The sequence below is a fragment of the Ambystoma mexicanum genome, chromosome 3q, assembly GCF_040938575.1.
Source record: "Ambystoma mexicanum isolate Mex_15411 chromosome 3q, UKY_AmexF1_1, whole genome shotgun sequence".
Lineage (NCBI taxonomy): Eukaryota > Metazoa > Chordata > Amphibia > Caudata > Ambystomatidae > Ambystoma > Ambystoma mexicanum.
Window position 1 is genome coordinate 501580404 of NC_090926.1, and position 11025 is coordinate 501591428.

Consider the following 11025-nt stretch of genomic DNA (forward strand, 5'->3'; position numbering starts at 1 on the left):
GTGAAGAGAAACCCAAAGCAAGTCTATCACAGCAAGTGTGCACTACAGCAGATAGAAAATATGTAGGATGCTGTATCTAGAGGATTTACCTGAACGAATATGTATGGTGTGAATAAGGAGGGTTGGGTCATTCCCAGGCGCGGTCTCAAAACGAACCCTGCAAATATGGCACAAAGGTAAACTGTAATGGTGCTTTAGGCGAACGGATAAGTATCCCAACCTGATAGGATTCCTAACTCTCCGCGTTCAAGTCAATATTAAACCCGTACCTGCAAGTGCTGGGGTTAGATCCCCTGTGAAGCGCAGTGTCAGGCGTGAGCTGCTCAGTGAGACGCAGCTCGCCTCTTCCGCGTAGTGAGAGGAAAGGACATAGAGATGCATCACGTGACAAAGTCACATGTGCGTGTAAGATCCCATAGTACTACGGTGCAGTGTAAACGCGTAATGAGTGAATAACAAGGATGACTCCTTTTGTCTGATATGCAACATGTTCCAGATATAGTGCACTAATGACATGTGTGAATCTGAAATTTGGGTGCAGCATGAGAGTTACATGAGAATGTCTATGGTGCTGCAATATATGGTAGACACGTAAAAATATTAAAGACATAATAGTGCTAATTGATATGTTATGAACCCAAACAAGAATAGCCCAAACAGGTATATGCAGGGGCTGGTAGGTGGAATGGAAAAGTGGTGCAAAGTGGGAGTTAAACGGGATGGACATATCCAAAATTTGACGCTTGCACACTGAGATTCCATAGTACTAAGGTCCAGTGTAAACGCGTAATGAGTAAATAATAAGGAGGACTCCTTTTGGTCTGATATGCAACATATTCCAGATATAGTGCACTAAAGTCTGTGAAGATTCATGTGTGAATCTGAAATATGGGTGCAACATGAGAGTTACATGAGAATTTCTATGGTGCTTCAATATGTGGTAGACACGTAAAAATATTAAAGACTTGATAGTGCCAATTGATATGTTATGAACCCGAACAAGAGTCTCAGTTCAGTTTCTCTCCTCGCAGGAGCTTTGTGACTCCTTGTTTAATTTCTTTGACAATAGGATAGTTGCCATTTGTAGTGAGATTACTACTACTCTTCTGCATTCCACATTGCCCTATCCATCTGTGGGCGACTATGGAGCTTCAGCTGACTGGTAAACTTTCCCTACTTTTACGGCCCAGGATATTTTAGCCACTATTAAAGGGCAAAAATTGGAGTCACCTTCTGACCCTGTCCCGCTTTCTATATTGAAAGATGTGTCAAGTGCAATCATCCCGTGGTTGGTCAAGGCAGTTAATGATTCACTTTCATCAGGGGTCATCCCTAATGATCTAAACCACGCCCTTGTAATCCCCCTTCTTTAAAAACTGTCTTTGGATCCACTGGTCCTTTCTAACTTTCGCCCTATTTCCCTGCTCCCATTTCTTATGAAAACTACTCAAGTCTCTGGTGTCTCCTCTACTAGGCACTTTTTTTTAATTATCTTCCTTCTGTGACCCCTTTCTATCGAGGGTTTTCGCCCGGGCCGAGGTACTGAATATATTTTGGTGTCAGTAGTTGATGATTTGATGTGGTTAGTGGACCGGGGAGCTGGGTACCCTTATTCTATCTTTCAGTGGCATTTGACACCGTGGACCACCCCACCTTAGTATCCAGTCTCTCTTCCGCTGGCCTTTCTGGTCATGTTTTGCCCTGGTTTGATTTTTATTTTGGCGTGACGCTCACAGTCTGTTTCTCTGCCACCTTTTCAGTCCCAACCTGAACCTCTGTTATGTGGAGTACCTCAGGACTCCTCGTTATCTCCCTCTATGTTCAATGTTTACATCCAGCCGCTTCTTGGCATCATCCACGCATATGGGTTCTTGTGCTCCTCTTATACCGACACACAGATTATTCTGCGGCGCGATCTGTCTCAGAATGATACGGCTGTTCGGTTGAGCAGTTGCTTGGAGGCCAGGGGTGGATGGATGGCCAGGAACTGACTTAGGTTGAACGGGGAAAAGACATAGGTGCTGGTGGTTGGTACAGCTAATCCTTCTCTGTTCTGGACCGCAGAGTTCTGGCCCGCTAGTTTAGGCCCCTTTCCCACACCTGTTTCATCGGTCGAAGACCTAGGCATCAAGATCATGTCTTTTTTATCCATGGCTGAACCGGTCGCAGCCACTTGTTAAAAGGGTCATTTCATGTTGCGGATACTATGCAAGGTGTTGCCTTTTATTCCTGTTAAATTTCAGGCCGCTGTAGTCTCCTCTCAAGTAATCATTGGAATTGATTATTGTAAGGCGCTTTATTTGGCTATACTGAACTATTTTCTCCACCGTCTCCAGGTGCTGCAGAACATGGCTGCTAGAACCGTTCTTCAACACCCCCGCTTGCATAGTGCCCATATGACACCCATTCTTCGGAAGTTCCACTGGCTCCCAGTTGAGCAACATGTGAAATGTAAGTCTCTGTGCTTGGTATACAGAGCCTTTGACAAAAAAGAGCTGAATATCTTCAGGTGAAGTTTTGCCATTATGCACCCCTGAGATGACTGCGCTCCCAGTCTTCTTTGACTATCTAAGTTCCTAGGTGTAGGCTCTCTCGGGTTGGAGGTTGTGCGTTCTCGGTGGCTGCAGCATGGGCTTGGAATTCTTTTCCTCTTCACCTGCGTGCAATTGGGGCCTATTCTTCTTGTGGGTACTCAGCCAGTGCGTTCATTGCACAGGGTATGGCGCCATGATGCCTTTACAAGTGTTGATAACATAATATAACATAACATAACATTAAGATGGGTAACTGTGACATTTGTTGGACAAGCACAGACCAACCACCTGTGTTTAATTAATTTGGGGTACACTAACTCTTCAGGTTTTGGGTTACTTTTAGACACTGCACACCCTTCAGCAATGCCCTGATCCATCTGCAATCCACAAACTGCACTTCTGCATCAAATACATATGGTTTCCCAGGACATATGTATTTTTGCTCCTTGAAATTTACACAGGTATCTAATTTTGGGACTGGAAACAAATCATGCTCCCAGGTTTGAAAAGTTACCATTTCAGGAGTTAAACGTCTGTTTTTTTGTCACTGTTGCAGAAACCCTGATTGTGACTAACTTAAATGAACTCTGGAGTAATATACAGAATGCTCAAAAGAAAACCAATATCCACCTGCTCCATGCATAGTGGGTGTGGACGGTGTGCATTTTATTCAAATCTGGGTTTACACTAGTATACATATTCTGAAACAACAATTTCCTGTATCCCAAAATGCATGGGCTTCCATGTCATCATCTGGATTCTCTTTTCCGCATGTGACTCTTCTTCTCCCCTTTTGGTCGCAGGGATTCCTTTCTCTGGCCCGCCGCCTCCTCTTTGGACACCCGCTCATCCAAGGGACTCCGGTTCATTCAGGGGACTCCGGTTCATCCAGCGGAATCCATTTCCTCCAGTGTATGCTGATGAAGGAAATCAGTTAACTCATCTAAACTAGAAGAGAGAGACAGACAGGTTAAGTATTAAGCAAAAATGACTTTTCATTTATAACACCTCTTTTCCATTACCTGAAAACAAATATATGTATTATACATATACATTTCTAATAACAATAAAAATGGACATTTACAATATTTTCTTTTTTAAAATATGTACAACTTGCATTCACACTTTCATGCACACCACGCACTGCACACCTACTTACCTGCTCAGATGACCCCCCTTTTAGTCTTTGCGTGAGTTACTTACTATTGTTTCTCAAATCCATTCCAGCCTTTCAATCTCGTGTTTCGGGTAGAATGGATTGATTTGGTTCATGTGGACATATTGTTTCTTAGCCAGATCTCCTTCTTTCATTATTACCATGTACACAACGGGCAAAACTTTGTACACAATTTTGAATGGACCACACCAGGGCACAATGAATTTGGAATTTCTATTCTTGCCTGTCACACCCCTGGAGTATCTCACAACTCCTTCCTGACCATGGAAGCCAAATGTAGTTGACCCCTCCAATATGGTTGGCAGGGGCTCCCAATTCATGCTAACAGGTAACCTTGAGACAGCCAATGGGGGAAGAGGTTTAGGGAGAAGTTGTGGATAGGGAAGGGGGTCTTTAATGTTCTAGGATAGAGAGTTAGGGTTCTTGAAATGGACGGGTAGCAGGTTGAAAGGAAAAAGCACAAACACCATTGATCATAAGCAAACAGTACTAACCCTCTTTATATTGGGGTCATTTCCTCCTGACGTCTTCCCTACTCAGCAGAACACCATCCTTCTTGATTTGATAAGATATGATATATGATATGAAATGGCATTTATAACGCGCCTATACACAAGTGCCCTCATAGTACTTGTACCTTCAGACGATTCATACCCTGGCTATGATTGACTAACATAAGCACATAGCGTCCAAGAGACTCCTGGACAACAATAACACATGGCCCCCATATGCCTAAGGGAGGGCTAGCCTGTGTCTATTCCTTATTTTGCCTTGATACTCACCTTGACTTCTAGAACCAGGCCCCGCTTAAACAAAAAAGAAGGCTACCGCCCCTGACTTTTTTCAAGTAATAGCACAGAAATTAAGCAGGGAAGAACAAATCATGACATTTGTCATTAAACATAGTCTGAAAACATTACCCCCTACCGTTTGAGTTCTTAAATGCCTTCCACCAGCGGTTGCTTCCACAATTCATTAGACAAAAAAAGCAGCATGATGTCTGCATGCCTTCACATGAGCCTTCATGAGCAAGCAGTGACAAACAAACATAGCGTGCCCTTAAACACAATGTTCACAAACAGCGTGTCCCTAGAAGTGTTCCATGCTTCCCACACAGCCTTCACTGATTAGTGTTCATTTGTAGCATAGCGTTCCTCAAACACAGCGCTCAAGCACCATCCTCCCATTTCCCCATTCACTTCCCTTGAAAGAAAATCCCTGTAATGAACTTAACTGAGGCCTGGTGGGGTGCAGGATGGCACCCCAGGCAGTGATGTTTCTACGTTGAGCGGGCGAGCAAGCGGTCTCAGCAATGCCTGCCACTCATGCTGTGGGGAAGAGAGAGTGAGCTGTGAAATTTTCCTCTGCACCTTTCACACTGCCTCTCACCCCTCTTCACTGCCAATATCTGTTTTCCTCAGCACTGTGTCCTGCTCTCCTCCAGCCCGTGCCTGCAAACACCAAAAACACAAACAGCATAGGCAGGGGAGGAGTTTTATAGGCAGCATCCTTGTGCGCTCATGTGCCCTCGCGTGCTCAGGAGCATCATGGGAAGTGTAGTCCCCCACATCTCCCAGCCCACACCCAGCGATCTCTCATCTGCTTGACACCCTATTTCCTTACATTGCCTTTCACAAAGTTAAACTTAAACACCTGGTCACCTACTTCATACTCTCTAACAAATTATTTCTTGTCATAATATGATTTGGTACCCTCAGCTGCCCGTTCCGAGTTTTGCTGTGCAAATACAAATGCAAATGCAAATGTTTTTTCAGTTCTTCCACATATTCATGAATTGTGGATGCATTTACCAGGATTTGCTCATTAGTCCTGTATAACAAGTGTTGGGGTAAAACCATGTTCCTGCCCGTCATGATCTCATGTGGGCTGACATTTGTAGACTTTGATGGTGTTGTCATAATGGACATTAATAGCAAAGGGAGTCAAAAATCCCAACTAGACCCTGCTTCAGGTACACATTTCTTTAAGCATGTCAATTATTGATTGGATGCAATGTTCCATAACACCACTAGGAGATGGCTGGAAGAAATATGTAACTTTAGTTTTACTCCCAAAAATCTGCCACATTTTATCCATCACTGTACTAGTAAAATGACTTCCGCGATCTGATTCCATTCGTTGAGGTAAATCTAACCTAGCAAATTTAGGATTCATCAACAAAGTAGCTGCTCTTTGAGCACTTCAGTCAGGTGCCGGTATGCACTCCAACCATTTTCACATTAAACCGGTAACTGTTAACATATATCTGTTTCTCTGTGCTGATATTTTGACAGTGCCAATGAAATCTAGCTGCAAATATGACCAGGGTAGGGTCAGAACTCTTTTAAATAACTGTGCTCTATGTGTTGGGGAGGCAGGCTGAACTGTGTACACACCAAACACCCTTGGGTATACAACTCTACATCTTGGGACATATGTGGCCAACAAGCATATTCTTTCAATGGGCCTCATTACGAGGTGGGCAGTAAGGGATTACCGGTACCGGTAAGGGCACCGGTACCGGTAATCCCTTACCGCCCCATTACGAGTTCCCTTCGCGGGTCCTCCCTTAAAGCCTGGTTTTACCAGGCGTTAAGGATGGGACCCGCAAAGGAACTTTGGTGCTAATAACGGTACTGCAATTTGCAGTACCGTTATTAGCACCTTCCCCATTCCCATTGAGCCCTATGGGGGCTCAAATGGGAATGGGGAAGGTCCCTGGTGAATGGGGAATTACCGCCCCACCAACCTTGGAATGGGGCGGTAATAGCTCCATTCACCAGGGCGGAGTCGGTAAGGATTTGGAGGCAGCCATGGCGCTAATAGGTTACCTCCAAACTCCTAATGAGGCATAATATCTCTAATTGTTCTGCAAACCTCTGTGTCCCACTGTTATTGCATTATGGCCATGATGTAGTATCATCTCCTAAATGGTAAGTGAGCCACCCATTGGATCAGACCTGAAATGGATTCCCGGATCAACAGTCCATCTTTCAATTGAAATTTCTTTTTATTTATTCACAACACCCTCAATTCTTCTATTCCTTTTCAATCCTCCTATATTAAAGGATTTTGCTCTGCATCTAACAAATGATTGTACAAAAGCTCTGTGATTGGGTCTTCTTTATGTGCTTTGATCAAATCCTCATCAGACGTATCAAAACTCCATTGCACCACAGGCTGATTGCTTGCTCCTTGAGATACGGAACATGTTACCACATCCATTTGGATCTCACCATGCAAGTGCTCAATGGGAAGCAATTCCCCCATTACTGCTCCAATTGATCAGCTTTGTCATTGCCTTCCTTGTCCTCCCCGGGTATTCTGGAGTGTCCTTAAATCTTCCTCCAAGTGAATTATTATCGCATACACTAAAAGAAGATTTTCAATGGCCTGAATTAATTTTCTGCATTTGAGTGTTTTTTTGTTACATGTGACTATTCCTCTCAGCTTCCACCCCATTAAGTATTCTACAAAACTGTTTCCAGGCATTATCAGAATCAGTAACAAAAATTATTCCTTTACATTTATTTTCTACTGCTGTGGATTTTTCTTTCGAAATTGCACCCAATTCTGCCACATGACTACTTTTGGAACGTAACCTCATGCTCACCCATGGGATACCATTACATTTGACCCACACATTCCCTAATCTTTCCTTTTCAGAAACACCCACTCCATGGTATGCAAACCCATCCACATTCACAGTTGGGAGATTCCTGCATGCTTCTTCATTGAAGGCTTTGTGTGGTGATTGTTAAAATTCAGTCAAATCTTTCTTTAATTCTGCATCATCTGTAGCACTGTAACAGTTTATTGAAAGACCACCCTCAACCTCGGGAGTTCCTTCCTTCTCCAATTAAGATATCAAACAACAAAGTGTTTAAGGGATTCTTTGTTTAGAGCTATTTCAGACTCATATCATGCCCCTTGAATCAAACACTCTGTGCCACCACTGATCCAAGAACCGGCCAGTGTACAGAAAATATATTTATATTTATTTGAATTATAGGTAATGGAGATCACACTATAACTACAAATGCCACCTTCTCTGTGGCTCACATTTAAACTTCTTTTGACATAAATAAATCAAACAAGTTGATTTGGAAAACTCAATACTTTACTTTATACAGATATCAATTCAAGGAATATTCAAGATTGGTCAACAAACAAAAGCAGTTTTCACATACAGTGCTGTGCTATTTCGATTTTCCTGCACACTTAAAAAGGCAAGCAGTTTGGTTTACAGTGTTGGATACATGAAATCTCATGTTTGCAAACACGTCCCCACCAGCCTCAAAAACCCAAGCATCAATTACATGCAGCACCCTCGTATTCAAAGGCCATGTCTAGGGAGTGCGGACAGTTTAGAAGTGTGTTTTTCAACTCCCCACACTTAAATGCTTGTGTTGGGGAAGTTGGACGGTAAGGTGGGGATGATTTAGGATTAGTGAATTTTCAGACCACCCTCCATTTAAAGGTCTGTGCTGGCGAAGTTGGTAGTTTGGGGATTTTTTTAGATCAGCAACAAAGACGCCTCTATTCCTTATAGAAGTCAGGGTCAACAGGACAAATAGGATTACCCAATTACATTACCAGCTATAGTTTTAGTGTACTCTGGGGATGAGTTTTGTCAACTTCAAATGTTAACAAAACTGACACTGGGGTCATTTGCTAAATGTGAATTCATTACATTTATATTCAGTCAAATAGGCTGAAGATCTACACAATTTGCCCCACCCACTAATCGAAAAGAACCCACCAATGAAAGGGAATGGGTTAATTAAATGGATCCCTGCACTGAGCTTTTTGGACCATTTACTTATTTTTGGAAATATCTGGGCTTGGCACTCAGGCACTGAGTAGCTTTGATTCTAGGGAAAACAGTATTCTAGCCAGCACATCAGTCAATTGGATTCCATAATACCTTTTTCTCTCTGGCTCTAGTGAGGAAACACAGCGTCTGCATTTGTAGTCTCCCCAGCAATATTTCCACCCAGATGAAACATTTAGATAATCTACTTTGGTAATTTTGGCAGCTTTCTAATGGTAATCTTTTTTTGCAGTTCTTCTTCTGTTAGAAATGTTTTATCAGCTTCCTCATTGGTAATTTTTAGCAGCCCCCCTTCTCTCAGGGTACATCCACGTTATATTCCAGTGATGACACAATCGGGATTTAAATATTGGGCAATGCGTTGGAAGAATCCTCACACCTTTGATTGGTCCTTCACATTTCTCTCCAACCCCATAAACCCATTCCCTGTCTAAGGGCTGGCTCAGGAGATTAGAGCAGAAATATTGCAACTCCAATTTGAAAATTCCCAAGTTTTTCTTGTGTCATCTTGAGCCAGAAAGTGGCTACATGGCAAAACTTTGTAATTTACTAATAATAGCCATAATATTTTCTGCTTCAGCTAATGATAGGGAATGTGATAATATGAAAGGTCGGTTTGCACCATGTTGCAATTTTTCGCCGCTTATAGAAAAAGCATAATAGTTATGAACATGCAATATACTCTCCGAACACCAAATTTTAACCTCCACCATCTGCCAATTCTTACATTCAGGATGTTTTGAGAGCAGCCAGAAACACATATTTCAACAAAATCACCTTGAAATTATCTTAAACATTACACATAATTGGATGAAGCGTGACATGTGGTTGCTGAGAAAACGCATCAGTTATTATAGTCCATTTAAACTAATGGGAACTCTTCATATATATGTAAATCTTACCTCTCCTGGACTGTGCTTTTTTTAAGGCTGGGGTAAAAGCCATTAGCCTCTTTGTTGTTTGAAGGTGGTGGGTTGCAGGTCGTAAATAGTTGGGATGCATCAGCTATAGAGAGATATCCCACTGCAGATGCTGGGCCAGGCTGGCCCTGTGATGTCAAGAAGCCATGATGGCATCTGACATTCTGTCATGTTGCCTGAAGGTAACCACCATTTCAATCGAAAAACCTTCTATATTCTTGTATATTTTTTTCAAAGTTCAGCCTCCCTTGAAAGCTGTCCCTATTTACATTCCAGCCACGTGCTGGTTAGACCATTTGCCTTGCAAAGAAATGAGCCTTCATAGACAACAGGTCTGGCCATGGGATGAGGAGTATGTTTTGAACACCATTAAGGGAAGATCATAATTTACTGCAGTTATAAATAACCAGGACGCAAGAGTTTCAAACAAATTCCCTTTTCAGATCCAGAGGCCAACGGGCTTGCAGTGTGGGAAGTCATTTGCGAATTCTGCCCAGAGCCCCACAGATTGCCCTTGGCTGAATGAACTCACATATTGTGTTTTCTTACATTGTCCCTTATCCTTTGAAATACTATGCGGTAAGGATGCCGGTGCCGGTAAACCCTTACCGCCCTATTCCAAGGTCCCTTAGCGGGTCCCAGCAGGAACGGCTGGTCTGACCAGCCATTTTTTGCGGGACCCATTAAGGGACCTTGGAGCTAATAACGGGCCCGCAAATTGCGGGCCCGTTATTAGCGCCTTCCCCATTCCCATTGAGCCCTATAGGGGCTCAAATGGGAATGGGGAATGGTTCACTGAATGGGAAGTTACCGGGTCCGCCCAGTTCGGAATGTCCCGATAAGTCCCCATTCAGTGACACTGGTCACGGACCTGGGTTTGGAGGCAGCCATGGCGCTAATAGCACTAATAGTACCATGGCTGCCTCCAAACTCGTAATGACCCGCTGTGTATTTTATTGATCGTGGCTAAGTTTGCTTTTGCATCAGTGGATTTCTTCTTTCTTTTCACACAACATTGGTTTTTAAATAGGACAGCAGGAAGAACAGGGTGATTTATTTTAGTCATTAATAAAATATATTTAAAATTATCTGCTGTTCATTTTTAGGCTGAAAAGTTGGTCTGGGTTTTCATAGTGCACCACCGTTTTTCAGTGGCATTTTCAGTGAAAATGTTGCATTTATCTCTCAGCCAGTAATGCACTCTGATTACATTTTCTCAGCTTTCTCTTGATTTCAACAGCAGAAAGACACATAGGGCCTCATTACGACCCATAGCGCTCACGTAATTAAGGGTGCCGGTAAGGGACCAGCACCCTTCATTACGTGAGTGACGATTATGAGGTTCCCTTTGCGGGACCCAGACCAGACGTCTGATAAAACCAGACGTCCATTCTGGGTCCGGCGAGGGGACGAGGGAGGTAATAACGGGCACATTACAAATGGCCCGTTATTTCCTCCCTCCCCATTCCCATTGAGCCCTATAGGGGCTCAATGGGAATGGGGAATGGTTCACTGAATGGGAAGTTACTGGGTCCGCCCAGTTCGGAATGTCCCGATAAG